General features: G+C 33.8%; 1 protein-coding gene across 2 annotated transcripts in view; it reads left to right on the top strand.

The window, feature by feature from the left end:
- LOC113231217 (chloride intracellular channel exc-4) overlaps positions 1-19,311 on the top strand; it is a 59,886-nt gene that overhangs the window by 22,423 nt on the left and 18,152 nt on the right. The window lies entirely within an intron of this gene.

Raw genomic sequence — 19,311 nt, 5'->3', positions numbered from 1 at the left:
GTGTAAAAATCCTAGTAACTTGCTAATTACTCTACCTGCAACTTGTATGTATCTAACAGGGTTGGAAGTGATAATTATCCTTGATAATTATCACTTAATGAATTATCATTGATAATTATCAATGATAATTATCACTTCCATATCGTATCGTTGATAATTATCACTATAATTATCGTATATACCTTGATAATCGCAATATCTTGCTATTTATTATTATTATTATTATTTATAAAATTTATTGCAAGAACAATGCTACTACTTGCAATGTATCAAAACATGTCACATGTCAATCGCAAAAAAGTCACAAACCCATTGACTTACAAATAAATGGACGACGGGTCTAATACAAAAACCACGAAAAAAATGTCCCAAGTCAACCTATTTAAACGTAGTGACATGTAAAGGAATATGAAAAAGCTAAAACGTTTAATTTAAATTTTAATGTCATCGCAGTACTGTCTAATTTTGCTTGCAACAATTGAAAGGCGCAAAAAAACACCATATTCAGCTTCTACTGGAAACTTATTAAAATGCACCATATGTAGCTTCTAGTGAAAAGTACTTGAACACAGATATAATGGAGTAGCCTTTATTATTTACAAATAAATTTTATATGTAAATGGTGAATTTTATACAATGCCATTCATTACGAGCTAGGGTGACTGATTTTTTTTCTTGAGTTTCGAGAATTCTCATACCCGATTTCTCGAGTTATTCGAGAATTTTTTTAAAAACCGTAAAAAATCGGCTCAATCAACTATAAAACTAAATGTGAACTTTTCGAAAGTTGTTTTGGCCTGGGTGTTCTGAGTTGTGCCCCCAAATAAATTCCACCGTTCTTGGTCCCAGGTTCGATTCCCAGTAGAACCAATTTGGGAAATGAACTTTTGTAAATTGGTTCTGCTCTGGGATTCTGTTGCTCTGATACTCATGGGGAGTATGTACAGTGACTTCCCTAGTTTCAGACCAGGTGATTGTCTTACAATAGAATACCAAGACCAGAACCATTTAGAAAAGTTAATTTGTTAAATTGATCCTACCGGTATCAAACCCGGGAACTTCTCATCCAGTGCCCACAGTGCAAAACGGTAGGCTATCGAGGTTGTACTATTTGTATTATTATGCATTGTTTGCATGTGAAAGCTACAAATTGCTTAAACTTTTAAAAAAACCCTATTTAATTTGCAGTGTCAGTCTGCTTCAATTACCTTCTTTGTTTATTAAGTTGGTATAATTTGTCATTCATCCAACTTTTGATTTATAATGCATTTTGGCGGTGTAAGATGTTCTCTGTTAATCTTTGTCACTTTCTCCTTAAGTTCAAACTATGTTTACTTGATAATTTCCTGTATTCTCTCCTTTTTATGCACAGTTCACTCATTGATGTAATTACATACAAAGCTTTAATATAAATTTAATAAAATTTAATATAATGCCTAGGCACCAAAAACCAATTCTTACTAGCAATGTTGGCAAAGCTGTTTTTTTTTAATTTTCATAAGCCTTTGCTGGTTATGTACCTACCCGATTGTCTGAAATGAGCCGAGCAAACAAATTTGTATATTTTCGGGATAAAATGTTCCTCTCGTCGCGATTCAGCTATTATATTTCTCCATAGTGTGCAAAGTAAAGGATCTCGAGAAAAACTGAAATAAATACATTTATTATGCCATGCCATAAGAAATGTACCGATGTTTCGATTTTTTTAAATTCAAATTCAACGTCAAGCAAATTTTCATAATCTTGAAAACCGATTCATAATAAAACCGTTATGCTTTAGGAAGTTTTGGATGCTTATTACAAAGACAAGACTAAGTTGGCTTAGGTTTGTTTTGTAATATTCTAAAAAAAAATCTAAAAAAATACTTTCGGGATTATGGAAATTCATGCAAACGTTATTTCGGGCAAATGTATTTTCGATATTCTAATTCGTAACCCCAAGCCGTAGAAAGAGTACAACAATATTTGAAAGTATTACTAACATGTATTAAAAAATATTTTAATAATAACATTACCATCAAAGCGACTCTATGAAATTTTTGTTCTAAATATTTCAAACGCTTGTGTTTGAAACAATTGAAATTGACGTGTTGGGTCTCGTTCAGTCTTTTACGCAAGCTATGAGTCGGAAAGAGACAGCTATTTGATTATTTTGATTGCTTTTGTAATTTATATTTACGATAAATTTAAATATAAATTAAATACTATATGTACTAGTGCATAAAATAACACTTTTAAATGATAACTATGATAACACAATGTGGTACTTACTGAAAATATGATATACCATCCTGTTTTTTCACTTTAGTTGAGTAATTTTTACAAGGTTTTACTATACAATACGGCATCATTGACAAGCGCGCTGTCAGTCGAACAAACGAAGACTAAAACGTGAATGACGCTCTGTATACGATTTTAACGCCCTATAATTTCGGACACTTTTTAGCGCGAACCCGACGTCCATATAATTGTAAGTCAATGCACACACCAAATTGTTTTCCTTCATGTTTATTTAGTTTTCTCACTGACATTTTTAGTTAAAAATTAAAGAGACATAACTATGAACTAGCATGAATAATTATCGTATAATTATCATGATAATTATCGAAGAAAATAAATAACTTAATCATTTCGAACCCTGGTATTTAATGTTAGAACTAAACAAAAAATAATTAAACTATTACTGTCAAGTAAAGGTCATTTTTAATCACCACCGTAATATCCTTAACATTAATTATTGTAAATTTCAATAGAATCCTTAATAATTAATTTTGTTGTTTATAACATTTAATTTTAATCGTATATTGTTTAGTGACCATTGACTTACTAGTGACCCACTGAACATAATATATGTAACTGATTTAATATAATATATTATATTATAATAATAATAATAACATATTATATTATATTAAATCAGTTACATATATTAAAAATTCATAGAACACGACTAGCTGCATTTTTATAATTACCAAGATGCATGTTAACTTCTAGAAATAAATGCGTTTCGCGTTACGTAATCATTTCTTGTATAGCCTCATTCTCACGTAACAGTAGATACTAAGTTATTGATAGTCTATTTTTTAGATGAATTGAGGATGCGTTTTGTATTTTGGAATATTAAAAATGACCATAAAGAGCAATGAAAACCACTTATTTCATTATGTATACGAGTAGCTCTTATGACAATTACAACGTTAAAATTACCAACATTGCGGACGATGGTTACATATTTAAATTAAGTAGCAGGTTCAACATTTTCTAACAATAAATTAACATTATTATAATTCCAAAGAAATATTCTAAGTGTTTGTTAGCTAGAAGATTCTCTCACACAAATGCTAAATGATGTATGTCTTTGTCAGGAAATAAGTGTTGTGTGTCACGCCATGTACAAGGTCGTTTCCATTATCGTTCCCTCAAGTTACGACACAATATATAATGTAAAGTATTAATTTTATTGTAGAGGTACTATTTGGAGCAACGTTGCAGACTATGGTCGGCAGTGTACAGCGTTATTTACCTATATAAGGCCCCGTGTACATTAAAAGGTACATAATATGTAAAGTCATTCAGACCTAGACAATATTAATCCAATAAGCACGTAAACGCCTGTGTGGTCTACATTATAGTGAAAATATTGCGTTCAAATTTAGCTCTTTATATTCTATGGACCATTGGGTATCTAAAAAAATACTTTTTTCATACAAAACTGAGGGCATGCTTACTTGGGCCTGAAGCATGTTATATTAAGTACCTTTCAAAGTACATTGGGCGTTTTAACGCTTTTCCCATTGTAGTTTGCTGGGTCTAAGGAGGTATGGAATAGTACAGGAATGTTTTTTGGCATTCGGTAATTATTTAATGAAATTGAAACCTTGCATTGAATATTTTCCGGTTTACTCTTTGTTTTAGGTACCGTTCTCCTCTGTACAATTGCATATAAAAATTACAACATTTATTAGTAACGCGTTTCATTTTATTTAATTTTTTTTTCTATTTTTTAATTTATTCAATTTGTAAATTTAAAATAAAATCTTCGGGCAACTAACTTACTGGTTTGACTACCTAACCCGTAGTTCTCTGTACAGTAGCATATAAAAATCGCAACATTTATTGGTAATGCGTTGTAATTTTTTTCATTATTTTCCTTTTTTTTATTTATTCAATTTCAACATTAAAAAAAAAAGAAACTCTTAGCCAACTAATTTAGTTGTCCTCTACACAAAACTGCAAAATTACAAGATTTATTATTAGAAACGCGTCTTTTTTTCATTACTTTTAAATTTTTTAATTTATTCAATTTCAATAATTTATAATAACTTCCTTAGGCGACAAACTTAGAATTTACTCACCCGACGATGGGTTATCAGACAGGATATTTAAATTATTTATTATGTACTACTATACGATAATTAGATTGCATTTTATGATTACATTGAAACTCATTGATTTTTAATATTTAGTTTAGGTATACATATTTATTGAGTTGAGATGTAAATTAAAATACTTTTATGTGTGTACAATATATAGAGAACCTGCGCACCAGATGTGTTGTTTACTAATAGCGAACGTAATGCTAATATTCAGCTCATGAGCTCATGACTAATCTTTTTGATGTCACGTGCGAATAACGTTGTTACATCATTGCTCAAATTTATTTATAGAATTACCGAAGTTTGCTTTCCCCTTCAATTGGTAATTTATGTGCTGTGTGAGACTTAAGGTACCTACTGTTCTAAATGACGCAACAAACGACTTTATACCGGTCGCAGATTTGTGTATGATTCAAAGCAACGCGGTACTGGCAACTGCCGCCGTGGTACGTTGCGACTTCAGACCACCCAACCAGTTGTGCCGCCTACCGTTGGATAACAACCAATCATCATCATCTATAAACTGATGTAATAATCGTATATGCCACATTTTTTTCTACTTTATTTTTGGAGTAGGCATGCGCTAGAGGTAATGCCAGGCTGTGTACTGCACTGCCTATACAGTCCTGAAAATAGGCCAAAAACTGAATGCACAGAAATAAATCCAATTAGGCTGTTAACAGATTGACTGCATGTTTGCTGCGTGAAGTCGTTATCAACTTGGTTACGACTTCACGCATTAACTGCATGCAGTTGAGACTTCAACTTCAAGTGTCGATGTGAACGATATTCCGAGAATCATAATACAACTCCATGTGATTTCGTCCGCATGGATTTGTATTATACGGACTTTGCGGATGCAGTTCGTTTAGTAGCAGCCTTAATTATTTATCCTTGTACTAAAAACGGACGCCCAAAAGATATGATCTTCTCTATACAATTTATCACTCTCTTTTCATATTATGATAGGCTGGTGCCGCTTCCATTTGTTTCTTCTCTGTGATTTATCGTTAAGTTTTGTATCATCGTTGCATGAAATCTGAGGCGACAGAGGCACTGTGACCTATAGTCTGTCGTCTTTCATATCAATTGGATTAGCACCTTTAACATTTGCTTGTTTTTATTTGATCAATTCTTTCTAATTTTAGGCCCATTTTAGTTTTATATACTTAATTGCTGAACTGTGTAATAAAAATATTGTGTTGATTTAACATCTTCATAATGAGCCTAAACTAAACTATCTAAATCGCATTTATCGACTATTATTCGCCACTATACAAACCAAGCTTGGCACATGGTGATGTCACTCCGACTCGAGGACAATGAGCTTTAGCTTTGCGTTTTTTCTCAACCGACTGTAACCTATATTGAACTATGTACGTTATATTAGGCAATGGATTTTAGATTTATCTTAACAATGTTATCTGCATTGAGAATTAAGCTGTGAGGTCTATCTACCGCTCTCTAAACACATATGTCGCTTTTACTGTAAGACCTTTAATTTTAATAATTTAATTACCTTTATTTCGGTTTCCCCGCAATCCATACAATTGGCCAATGTTCATCGTCGGGAAGAACAACTTTTCAACGGCTCATTTCTGAAAGACTAAAAGAATAAATCAAATTGAATTACACCAATAAATAGTGATTGTCAGTGACCAGGCAAGCAGGGAAAGTGTAGATTCTGTCTGACCGCATCATTGCGCGCGAGAAAGTGCACGTTAGCCATGGTTCGAAATTAGCGCCATCACAAGAAGCCCTTGTTCGTCCGAAGCCTTTTTTGATATGCTAAATATGTACGAAAGCTGTGAAAATGTTATGTCAGAAATTCTTTCGAACATGTCCTTAATAAAAACACGTGAAACTGTGAAGGTTGTTCACGCAATATTTGCACTATTGAGAAATATCTTAAAAGATACATTTTCTTAGAATCATGCATTCAGTGGTAGGATAAATGTCAATAAACTGATATTAAACGCTGAATATTTATTTGGTACCTTAAAACCGAAAAAAGTTAATGTGAATAAACTTCAAAAAGGTTCGAATACTTTAATTGTAAAAATTGTCTGTGTACTAGATAAATAGGCTTGAACTGCGTTTTCTTCAGCATTTCAGGAATTAAAATAATGATTATAATCATTGACCTACCAATAAATGGACGTCGAGTTCGCGCTAAAAAGTGTCCGCACCTATAATTAAAATCGCATACACAGCTCAACCGCGCAACAATCTACATTTGTTAGAGTGATAGCTCCGTTGTCAATCATGCAGTACCACATAATAATAACTTGTAAAAATTATTGCAGTGAACTGTAAAAACAGGATTTTGTATCATATTTTCACTAAACAAATATATTGTGTTATCATAGTTCTCATTTAAAAGTGTTATTTTGTACAGTTTTATCGTATTTAATTTATATATAAATGAATCGTAAATATAAATTACAAAAGCACACAAAATAATGAAATAGCTAACTGTCCTTTTTCTACACATTGCATGCGCAAAAGATGGAAAGAGACCCATTACGTCAGTTTCAAGAAGCTTATATAAACTTTTTGGTCATTTTCAATTATTCGAACCACAAGCGATTGAAATATTTAAAACAAAGAAACTAGAGTCGCTTTGATTGTAATCTTATTTCAAAAAATATTTTTTATTAATGACGTTTAATTCGAGCTAACGAAATAAAATGTCAAATGTATTTTTTTAGGAAGATTACAAAACTGAACTAAATCGGTTTTCGGACTTACGGTTTACGTTTAGTTGGAATATCAGTACATTTCTTCTAGTACACGCTTATTTTCACATTTGTAGTAATATTTGTATGTTTGTATCTGGCCAACTCTTTATTATTTCTTTAACGAATTTGCACAAAATTCGATATAATAATATAAATAAAAATTAATTAATGTTTACGATAAAGGCTACACCATTACTCTTGTGTTCAAGTAATTTTCAGTCGACGCTAAATATGGTGCATTTTGTTAAATTTCCAGTAGAAGCTGATTATGGTGTTTTTGGGTCCTTAAATTGTTGCAAGCAAAATTAGGCAGTACTGCAATGACGTTACAATTTAAATTAAATGTTTTAGTTTTTTATATTTCATTACATGTCACTACGTTTGTATAGGTTAACTTCGAACATTTTTTCGTGGTTTTTGTATTAGACCCGATGTCCATTTGTTGTTAGGTCAATGATTATAATTGTCAATATTACAGGTAATGAAAACCGTAGAACTGTATTGGGCAAAATGCAATCATCACAGAAGTTTTAATGAAGCGAAAAGCAACGTACGTTTAAGTTTTTTTGTAGCTGTGTACACCAATGTTAGTGCGTTTTATAATAAATTTATCAAATTAGCAAAGTTCACTCGTAATCGTAGTCACTCAACTCTATTCTTTTACTCCATCACGTTTCAGATAATTCTAGAATCTCTCGAACAAATATCCTCCGTACTACGCCTGACTCAACGGATTGCACTGAGTGATGAGTTCTCGGGTTCGATTTCCGGCAAGACCAATTTAAAAAATTAACTTTTCTGAATTGGTTTTGATCCGGGTGTTCTGAGTAGGGTCCCGGAGTAAATTCCGTTACTGGTACTCATAGTCCAGGAAATTCCTTATTATGGGCATATAAATTCCTTATTGTCTGGCACATTTTTATTTTTCATTATAATCGTGTTTCCATTCAATTATAACGTAAAAGAGATCGCATTTCGAACTCGCAAACCTTTGCTACAAGTGTATTTAAATGAAGTTTCTATTTATGTGTATCGTTAAAGTTTACAGTACGTTAATGTAGACTCGAAGCTGCTCCCACATTTCAATGCCACAGCAGGGTCATCATGTTTGCTATGAAAACGAACATTTGGTAACTGGGAAACTAAAACTGTATAATTGTGGATTTGGAAACCAATCTACTACGACCTGTGACGTGGTTTAACGGAGCTGCATTTAATAACTGCCACCGTGGCAGAACGGTTACCTTTCTGGACTGCCACCCAGAGGTCCCGGGTTCGATTCCCGGGCCGGGAGAAATATTTGTATGGCCTACATTTATTTCTCTCGCGAGTTTGGGTGTAAATTGTGGTTGTCTACCTATGTGTGTGTCCATGACACCTGCGATACAGGGTTTCCCTAGTACGGGGCTATGAGTGCGTGCGTAAAAATAGAAAAAATATTTCACACCTTTCGATTTTTTTTTTAATTTTAAATATTACGTTAAATAATTAGACGTAGTTACTATTTAATCTTAATTTACTTCAGTACGTATTTACAATTATAGCATGCGGTGTTTGCCATTAATTAACTGTTGCACTCAGCTTTAGCAATGTTATGTACTTGCCTAGTTGTGGTTTTAGTGTAAGCAGTTGTTGGTGAATTAATTTAAAAAAAAATGTGCACGTGCATTTTTTCTACTCCATTTTTTAGGCTTATATTGGAAGTTGTTACATTATTAACATGTACCTATACGATTCATGCAACGTTATTATGGTGATGATTTTTTTATTGATCTTTAAAATCAAAAGCATAAATTCCATTCTCATGGATAAGCCAATATAATCCTTAAAACCAAATTTTTTTAAACGAAAAAACTAAATTTGTGCAATCTAAAATGAGCAGCATAATCTTTATCATGTTTCTTCTTTTACCTTTCTCTAAACACAAAATGAAATATAAGCTCAGTACAGAGTACTAAAAAACGCGACCTCAAAAGTTCGTGGAATTACATCTATTTGCGATTAGTTTTATTAAAATCGGTTACCGGAAAGTGCGCGAAACCGTATCCATCCCTTAGTTTGCTACCCTTAGAGGTGGAATATTTTCTTCAAATTTAAATGGGACCAATTATCAATCAAAATCGGTTCACAAATTATCTATATGTAGAGTTATCGCGTAACATACATACAAAACAATATAGTCGAATTGAGATCCTCCTCCTTTTTTTGATTTCGGTTAAAAAGAAGGTGCGTCGCGCTGCGTCGCTGTGACAGTTTGAAGCGACACAGACTAAAGTAAGTGAGGGGATAAGCCAGCAAGAGGCAGGGAAGGTCTACTGCAGTGTATAATTGCAACTGTAATTACTACATGCGTGGCAAGCGAGTCGACGTTGACAACTTACAACAACAATTATTGCACTTCTCGGAACCTAAAGAATTAATAGAGTTTGAAGTCAAGGACTTAGCTAAGTCGCATCAGAAGACGAGGTACTATAACCTGGTTAAATAGACGTATTTCAATTTGAAATTAAACAAAAAACGTAACTATTGTTCTCTATTAAAGAGACATATGACACAAAACTATATTGTCTCAATACGTAACATCAATATCGATAATTACAAGAAAGTTCAAGTAAACTACAATCCTTTTGCGCTTTCTAAATATCATGATAAGCACAATTTCAAAAGAACAAACATAATACGCTCGCACAGTTTGATATGTGTTTTGTTCAACATAAAATTATACTACTTACAAATTGCATTGTCACACAACTTTTATGGCTTTATAACTTTTAATAAAAGGCTATCATGGCAACTGACTATAATTAATTAAGGTGAAAGGCATGAATTGCTTATATTGTAAGTATCCACCTGTAATTTGCCAATTAATGACTTTTCGTTTGGCTGGTGTTAAAAAAATTGTTAATGATAATGACAAGACTAGCTCTTTCGGTGGCCTGGCCTAGGGTTGTTGCGAATTGTTAAAAAAATATTGGAAGTTGGATTGCCGGAAGTTCATTGTTATTTTATTGCATGCAGAACCTTAAATTATTCTGATAAGTCATTTTCCAATTTATCGTGGAGTCATTTAAATATTCCGACACATTCTAATATTCAAATTAAAACATGAATTTTCTTGAATAATAATACAATAAACATAAAACTATTTAGAGTGATTACACACGGCGGCTTTTAGGCGTTTGCATCGCTGCTTAAAATCGCGCGCGTATGTAAAGATAGACGATTAGCGACTGCATCACGTTCGCATCGCTGCTACAGGTCGCCATATGCCGCCGCCGCTTTACTCTCTTAAAAGACTTTTAAATTATGAACAAAACAGCCTAAAAGTACAATATTGAAATCTAACACCGTTAATACACCTTGCCTAGATTTGACGCTAGGCAGTAATGTGAGCATTACTGCGTTCCGGTTTTGAAGGGTAATCAATAGTGCTGGTGAAATTACAGGCACATGGGACCTCTCTCATTTCATCTCAGAGTGACGGGCGCAGTGGCAATGCCTCTCAGATCTTTGTGATTTAAAGCTATAAGTGGCATTGCAACTATTATGGACAGGTGTGTCACTTACCACCAGGCGTACAACTTCTTCGTCCCGTGACTTGGTATTATAAAAAAGAAAACAAACAACAGGCAACCCTGTCCATACATTCAACAATTACTTATTTACCCATAAGTGAAGCACCATTACATGTTGACATAAATTGTGAATACGATCCTTTTGCAGGCGGCGATAAAAGTAGACTTATTGATCACGTTAATGATAATGATAACCTTTACACCCCTTTCTTTGCTATTCAACTTGAAATATGTTTGTAGATGAGTGAAGGTAATTTGCGAGACTCACTCTCACGACGTGTGTGAATTTAATGAGTTAACTTTTATAAAAATGTTAGTACTTACCTCGGTAATCAACATTCACATTACACTAAATTTTGCTTTCAGTTTCTTTCCGTTTTCGTCTATTTTCAATGACCTTTTTTTAACCGACTTCAAAAAAGGAAGAGGTTTTCGATTCGACTATGATTATTTTTTCTTTTTTTTTTAAATTTAAATTTGAAGAAAATATTCACCTTTAAGGGTGGCAAACCAGGGGATGAATCCGGTTTCGCGCACTTTCCGTTATCAATAAAACTTGGCAAAAAGATATAATTCCACGAACTTTTGGGGTCGATTTTTTTTAGTACTCGGTACTGAGATTATTCTCTATTCTGTGTAACTTTATTGTGATAAGAAAACTCAATTTTTTAATGAAAAGGTTTTTTTAATTGTCCATGTCACAGACTACATACAGCTCTTTGACATTCACTTCATCACCTTGTCCACATATGCTGGATGTGCTCTCTGCTTTTCCAAGAGCCAGACATGACACCACCACTTATTGGAAAGCATCAAAGTAACCATACTCTATGTTTACTTGTAATGAAATTCTATAGCAAGTAGTGCCTGACGATGATAATTGCCAATAATTATGCAGTGCTCCATCTATGGCGAACCATCTTTACGGCTAGATAGGAATATGATAAAATATCCGTCCTTAGGCGAATTTATAATGTTCTGTATACACTCAAAGTAACATAAACAAAATAAAACATAACGTTGACTTGTTCACTTAAGAAGACAGGAAAAACAATGGAAGATTCTAGCAAAAATTGAAACTTAGTAGTTTGTATATTGTACACAAATTCCGTCTTCTATCAAAAATACTTCTTTATTACAGCCTATTGTACACATATTCGGTCTTCTATCAACCTCCTTCATTACAAATTTTCTTATACGTCTCTAAGCGCAGTGTTGGATTAGTCCTAAAGCTTCTAATACATCTCAAATCCAAACACAACCTGCACTTTAAAATGATTTTAAAAAATTATTGCTCGCATAAAGAAAAATATAATCTTTATGAAATTAAAGGATAACGCCAGAAGACTGTCTGAGATGACGTGGCATCTCTTAACAGGATCCTGCCAGCGTCCTATTAGACCTCGGCATTTATAGGCAGCGTCTTTTCATTGCCATGACTTCCAAAAGTATCTAGTTTAATTAGTGTAAAGTTGTAAGTTCCTTCTATTATTTTTTTAAAATATTTTTATGTACCCACATAATATAATAATTATATAATAATTGTAGTATTAGTTGATGTTAGTAAACGTTGTCATGGAAGAGAATAAAGTTTTTATCTATCTGTCTACCATTATAATGTCCATACAATTTCATTTTCCATAAACTCTTAATACTACACATGTTAATGCATACGTTAACACTCAAAAACACAAACAACTACATGCTGTACCATTTTTATCAAGATTCAATGTTTTGCAATTATTTATTCTCATTGGCTCTTGTCAGTAACTGGGCATGTGAAATGACATGTTGTGCTATAATTTAATTAAAAATTTATAAGGTCACACGATCTGTTGTTTTATGTTTAAAAACTGTTTGCAATATAATCGAAATAAGTATGGGCAAGGTAATTGGAGCCACAAAGTGCGATTGCACCTGTCTTGTGTAGATTATAAATAAAAATAATGTACAGAGTGCGTAAATGATGATAAAGTCGTGATGGTAGGGAGAAGATTAACTAATGAGCTATGTATTTTACGAGGACTAAGACCAGCTGCTTTTGTTAAATTAGAATAAATTATACAGTTTCTCAACACCAACGAAAGAAAAATTGCTTAATATTAATAACGTTTCTTGACATTGTCTAAGATCAAAATTAAGCCAATCTATTTTAAAATTTTTAGCGTCTTAAAAATTCTAATTTAATGTTGAAAAAGTGTGCATATTAGTTAATAACTAATGAGCTATGTATTTTACGAGGTCTAAGACCAGCTGCTTTTTGTTAAATTAGAATTAATTATAGAACATTTTCTCAACACCATCGAAACGAAAATTGCTTATTATTAAAAACGTTCCTTGACGTTGTTTAAGATCGAAATAAGACATTATATTTTATGATTTTTAGCGCCATAAAAATTCAGTTTTAATGTTGAAAAACTGTGCAACTACACATAAATGAAGCCAACCGTTTTAAAAGTTTTGATTTATGTTATGTCAGTTCCACGTTTGCATAACCTCCTTTCTAAGATCAGCTGCTGCTAAAGACGTGAGGTCGCGTACGTTGATTACCCTTTCTAACGAAACTGGTTAACCGGACTAGCGTTATACTGTAAAAAGGCACTAAGTCGCAGCAACAATAACCAAAACTGCATGACCTTTGTGGTTCAGCGATGTCGACAATACAATATTGAACAGCAGCTCATTTCAAGTTGAATAGGTAAAATGTCACGAAGAGCATTATACACCAGCGAAAATGTAGCACCTTAAGAGTAATTTTTAGATTTGTGTCCTCTACATAATTTCGGTGGCATTTTTTTTAAATCAAATGTAAGTGTGCATTTGACCTCCATCTCACCTGATGGAAAGTGACGGTAAGGTCGACGATGAAGCATGCACGACTAAATAATGTCTATTCACTCTCGCCTTGAAAAGGTCCAAGTTATAACGTTCAGGGAACAAGTCTGCAAGCAGGGAATTCCACTCCATAGCCGTTCGCCATATAAATGTGGAAGCGTAACACTTCGTGCGAATCTTTGGAATATCCACAACTTAGGGGTGGAAGCCAAGCCTACACCTAGTCCCCCGATGATGGAAAGGGGAAGGCGGAATTAAATCGTGTAATTCCGTCGCTCACTCTCAATGATATATCCTGTAAAATACCGATAAGCAGGCAAGTTTACGGCGGTGTTCAAGGCTCTCTTGGCTATTTTCTCAGACTTAAATCTGATGGCTCGGTTGGTAGAGACAACATATCGGGGGCGGTCCTAAAAAAATATAGAGACATACTTACTAAACCAATTACATACATTTGCAATTTAGCCTTAACCACTGGTACTTTCCCTGACGTTCTGAAATTAGCTGAAGTTCTTCCGATACACAAGAGTGGTGACAGGGACTGTGTAACGAACTATAGACCTATTTCCATCCTTTCTAGCATCTCAAAAATTTTCGAAAAAGTCATCAATAAACGTTTCACGAACTATTTAGATAAAAACAATTTAATATCGAATTCTCAATATAGGTTCAGGTCAGGTCGCTCAACGAACCTAGCAATTCATGAACTGACAAATTATATAGTTACTAATCTCGACGCAAAAAAGAAGGTAATCATAGTTTTCCTGGACCTAGCAAAAGCATTCGACACAGTCTCAGTTCCACTCTTGCTGCAAAAACTAGAACGCCTGGGAGTGAGGGGGTTACAACTCAAACTATTCCAGAGTTATCTGACTGACAGATATCAGAGAGTAAGGATTAATCAGAAGTTCAGTGACGACCTCCCCATCCAGTACGGTGTTCCTCAAGGAAGTGTGATGGGACCAACCCTCTTCCTAACGTATATAAATGATCTCTGTGATCTAGATCTCGGGGAAGGCCGGATTATCTCATTTGCAGATGATACTGCTCTCCTATTTAAAGGAGATACTTGGGAAGAGGTTTATGGGAAGGCCCAAAAGGGATTTGATGCAGTGTCTAACTGGTTAAGGCACAATAAACTTACCCTTAATACAAATAAAACAAAGTACCTTACCTTCAGAGCTAGAAAGTTACCCACTACTGAACATGAGACGTTTAACATTATAGCCCATTCTCATCATCAGTCCTTTGTTCCCTGTACATGTCCTACAATTTCAAGATCCTCCTCTATCAAGTACCTGGGTTTTATCATTGATGATACATTAGGTTTCCATGAACATATTAATGCCCTGTCAGTTAGAGTCCGTAAGCTTACATATATTTTTAGAAACTTAAGACATGTGAGTGATCCCAAGATTGTCAGGATGGTTTATCTGGCACTTTGCCAATCAATTTTGACATACTGCATCACAATATGGGGTGGAGCATCAGCTTCAACATTACTTCCACTTGAGAGAGCCCAGAGGCTAATTCTGAAAGTGAGTCTCTTCCTTCCACGGTTGTATCCTACTACTGAGCTATACCAACGTTGTAAAGTCTTAACGGTACGTCAATTGTTTATTTTACACACGATTCTGCTCAAACACTCCCAATTGAAATTTGATCCTACAAACAGCAACAGAAGAAGGAAACACACGGTCTGCCCTTCAGTAATTTACAGGACCAAACTTGCAGGAAAATTTTTCTGTTTCCTAGGGAACTACTTATATAACAAACTCAATAACATTCTAGCTTTTTACTCAGTAACAAGAATAGAATGTAGGAATAAAATCACAAACTGGTTATTAAATCTAAATTATCAATCCACAGAAAACTTATTACAAACTGTTTGATCTCGATTATACAAAAATTGCTGCTGAAACACGTACACACACACACACACATACACAAACACACACATACTCACACACGCACACAAGCACGCCAACGCCAGGACGCACTAGCACATCATCACACATTTAATCATACCCAGTCTTCTTGGTTATTAGTCTCGTTAAAAATATTCTTTTATTTCTTTTATTATTATTGTTTTTTAATTTTTAACTGTTTTTTCCCTCAGTATAATTATAAATGATCAACATATCATGTTACACTATAACTATTAAATGAAACCTGTAGTTTTCAGTCGGGTGAGAGCCTGGAGTTCTGTCACACAGGTTAATTCCTAGTATAGACTCCAGCCTCTTACAAAGGTATCTTAATTAGATTCTTTTATTAAGTCTAAATTCATTATGTTGTGTATAAATAAGGATCACCTTTGTAAGAAGAAATAAATAAATAAATAAATTTAAATATTCAAGTATATTATCGTAAAATAGTAAATAATGTTTCAGGATATTATACTCGGATTTTAACAAATACTGCATAATAATATTCTAGTAACAGTCTTATAATATTCTTAAATAACAAAAATTGCCACCAAAATTAGGTAGGGATCAATTAGCCTGAAAATGACCCTTAAATTTTTTATAATCTTAAATATAACATTTTGATTACCACAAAAATGAATATTAAAAAAAATGTTACTATAACTTAATCCATTGCAAGATCTTTTATAATAAAGGCCAGGGCGTGATGTCATATTTGCTGAGATCATTTTATTATTCATACAAGTGCAAACACTTTACCTAGCTACAGGAAATTGGACGCATACTACTGATATAATATACAACATATTGTTAAGAGTTTGAACGGTATTAGTCAACCGCATGTGTCACAAAAATATTACAGGCACATGAGACTGTCAACTTAAGTCTCAGAGTGACGGGCGTTGGGACAGTGCCACTCAGATCTTTGCGATCTCTAAAACGCCACTGCAACTGTTATGGACAGGCGTGTTGCTTACCACTAGGGACACGACTTGTTTCTTCCCTTCATTTGGTATTACAAAAAAAAAGTCAAGGAATATGTTTCTGAAACCAGTGCTTTTTTTCTTTCGGTTTACGTATCACAGTAACGCGTGCATATTTCACTTTTCGATATGGAATTGTTTTCATGTCATTAGTAGCTATTAACTAATTTCGCAACCTAAAACGTCTCAAAGAGGTGTCGAAGGATTTCAAATGATTAGATGTTAAATTGTTTTAACATGCACATTATATTCTATTGCGTTTAAAATGTAGAAACAGGCGTAGTGCAATCGTTGATTATTAAATGAGCATAAAGGTCAAATCTTGCACCTTGACAGATAGATGCGTGTCGCTACGTTGCATTGCAACAACGTTTGGTATCCAATGTCGTAACGTGGATTTGGTTCTATGAATTTAAAATCAGCATTGATAGAATTTTAATGGAAATTATTGCAAACGCGAGTAGGTAAATGTTAAATTTGGATTAGGCGATTCAATCTTATAATGCTACAGCTTTAAATCGCAACTCATTGTACAGTACTCATTCAAGTACCATGTTATACGTTACAGGTACGTAATAATTTTAATACGTACTATTGAAAAAGTACATAGGGAAGATGATGATTGTGATCATTTATAAATCATAAATCGAACAATTCTGCCTTCCCATTATTTCCCATGGTTTTCCATAGAACAATACAAACATTTGACACACCTTTTATTAACAAAAAGTAAGCTTTTTAAACGTAAATTGGCTATCGTTATTTTATTTAAGCAACACAAATATGCTTAGAATGCTCAAGAGTCGTCAATAAGCGAACACGCTCGAAACAACGGTAGGGTAGCACGGTAGGACGCGACTTGCGCGAGAGCGACATAAAACGCGGGATCACTATGCGGGAAAAGCAGTGTCTCGCGCTTTATGTGGCTCTCGCGCAAGTCGCGCCCTATCTGTAAGGCCTTACTGCAACGAGCTTAGACCACGTATCGTAAATAATGACCGCCTTACCTTGACTTGTAAATTAATATTGCCTTTGGTAGTTGTCCCTGGTGTAGTAATCTTATTTTGAAACCTCAAATAGTTATATCGTTTCGTTACTGCTATAAAGTAATACACATTGCACCTTCTATGCAAAATTGCTTACTATCTACTCACAAATTCATATATAGCTGTAAAAAGTACGCAGTGAATTAAAGCATCATATACTAATTTTACACCAATGACAGGTACTGTTATCTGATTTGCTATCTTGTACTGTGCCTATATATGCAGACTATGAAATCATTGATATTATCTATATAATACTCCCGGACACAATTCGAGCCACCTTGCATTGCATTTTTAATTATGTGTCCTAGAGTGTATAATGTAAATCCTTTAAGTTTGCGAAAATGTATCCACACTTCGAGGAATGATAATGAATGAATGGTGTATACATTCAAGTTTTTTTAATAACAAATAAAAAAAATTTGTTCCATATATTTAATTTTATGCCCACCACTTTTCGTTACTCACTCTTTTTCATTCGTCACTTGCCAGGAATTCATGCTTCATGATGGGCCGAAGGAATATGGCCGCTAATTCCAATTATATCTATTTCTTAGTGCGTTAGTCTGATCTCAGTTATTGTAACTGCAATAGCTATTATGCGAAAAAGAGTGGCTTCCGCGATGTGCACAATTCGTGGCAACGGAAACGGCCTCCGGAGCGTTATTGCATTCAGGGTCCTGGGCTCGTTTCATGAGCATTGGACTCGAATGCATATCAATAAGAATGTGTTATAATTATTATTTGTAATACTAACCCTATTTTTAAGTGTTCAGTTACTAACCCTTATGAATGAATGTCCAAAATAAAAGCTTTGAAATGCAGTAAGATACTTTATGATCCCAAATGACGGGATGAACTGCTCGTACGTCTGTTGGTAAAGATAAAGATAAATTTCTTCTATATAAAAACTTAACCTAATTGCATCAATCTTTTAAAATAACCTTTTATTTATATATATGCGCAGACTATTACAACCAGTGACATGGTTGTATGTTTGTATATAAGTTTAATTAAGGTTAGTAGTGCAACTTAATCCAGATGATACCAAAACTAAGTAAAATTGTTTACTTGTATCTTAGGTATCAATTTTTTTTTAAATTATAGCTTAATGATTAGTCAACATATTGTGTTGAATAACAATAAATTATAACAAAACATGAATGCCTAATTATATTAGCTAGCATCTTAACTATTATCAATATTACGTATTATATAAAAATATAAAACAGATATAAAATTTTCAATGTTATGGTGGTTTTTGCTTTTAAACACTCTTGTATGGTTGACTTACATTGTTATAAGGAAGAGTCTATGTCATTTACAAAATCATTTGTTACATTAACTATTCCTGTGTTATATGTAACTTGTTGTTCGGAGCTCTAGGCGCCTTCATAGTCGAAGGAACTTAAATATCTGGCTTTAGCAACCCGTCCTGTGTTGGCTTGGTTTGTTGTACCGCTGACAGGAAGCGCACTTAGGTGGTTTTTGCAGTTTCGAGCAATCTTTAATTGTATGACCCGTAGCCGCAGTGACCACAAGTGGAATCGTTGTCTCGACAGTACTTTGCGGAATGTCCATATTACTGATATTAGTAACACAACTCCTTACGATCGTGAAGTCCTTGACGGGGCCGTATGTTCGTTGATCATGCTTCTGATATCTGCTGATAATTTCAATATAAAATTGCAGTCGGACGAGTCCTTTTCGCCAGATTTGTAGCTTAACTTGATCAAGTTTAAAAGCTTATCGTGTAGTACATGTATATATTTGTTAGAGATTTTCTGTTCAAATAGGCACTCCAGCAACCGTCCAGTAAGGGATACA

This window comes from Hyposmocoma kahamanoa, unplaced genomic scaffold (genome assembly GCF_003589595.1).
Source record: "Hyposmocoma kahamanoa isolate Upper Pololo Valley unplaced genomic scaffold, ASM358959v1 65, whole genome shotgun sequence".
NCBI classification, from domain to species: domain Eukaryota; kingdom Metazoa; phylum Arthropoda; class Insecta; order Lepidoptera; family Cosmopterigidae; genus Hyposmocoma; species Hyposmocoma kahamanoa.
This window is presented reverse-complemented; position numbering and strand designations above follow the sequence as displayed.